The following is a 955-nucleotide window of genomic DNA, read 5'->3' as shown; positions in this document are numbered from 1 at the left end:
GCAACGGGAACGACCTCGGACCACCAGGGGCCGAGAAAACCACAGTCTCATGGGGCCGGACACTCAGGGTCAGGGGAAAATCCAATATAGATCTGGTGATATCTCGGGCGCTATTACAGATAGCACAATAAATCAAAGTGCATTACCTGTAGGAGGCCCTGGCGCATGAGTCTGTGCAGCGGGAACGACCTCGGACCACCAGGGGCCGAGAAAAGCACAGTCTCATGGGGCCGGACACTCAGGGTCAGGGTAAAATCCAATATATATCTGGTGATATCTCGGGTGCTATTAGAGATAGCGCAATAAACCAAAGTGAGTTATCTGCAGGAGGCCCTGGCGCATGAATCTGTGCAGCGGCAACGACCTCGGACCACCAGGGGCCGATAAAACGACCGTCTCATGGGGCCGGACACTCAGGGTCAGTGAAAAATCCAATATATATCTGCTGATATCTCGGGTGCTATTAGAGATAGCGTAATAAATCAGAGTGCATTGACTGTAGGAGGCCCTGGCGCATGAATCTGTGCAGCGGGAACGACCTCGGACCACCAGGGGCCGAGAAAACCACAGTCTCATGGGGCCGGACACTCAGGGTCAGGGGAAAATCCAATATATATCTGGTGATATCTCGGGTGCTATTAGAGATAGCGCAATAAACCAAAGTGAATTATCTGCAGGAGGCCCTGGCGCATGAATCTGTGCAGCGGGAACGACCTCGGACCACCAGGGGCCGAAAAAACCACAGTCTCATGGGGCCGGACACTCTGGGTCAGGGTAAAATCCAATATATATCTGGTGATATCTCGGGTGCTATTACAGATAGCGCAATACATCAAAGTGCATTGTCTGTAGGAGGCCCTGGCGCATGAATCTGGCCAGCGGGAACGACCTCGGACCACCAGCGGCCGAGAAAACGACCGCCTCATGGGGCCGGACCCTCAGGGTCAGTGAAAAA

This window comes from Nomia melanderi, unplaced genomic scaffold (genome assembly GCF_051020985.1).
Source record: "Nomia melanderi isolate GNS246 unplaced genomic scaffold, iyNomMela1 scaffold0014, whole genome shotgun sequence".
NCBI classification, from domain to species: domain Eukaryota; kingdom Metazoa; phylum Arthropoda; class Insecta; order Hymenoptera; family Halictidae; genus Nomia; species Nomia melanderi.
The sequence above is the reverse complement of the archived record's forward strand: the minus strand, read 5'-3'. Positions refer to the sequence as shown.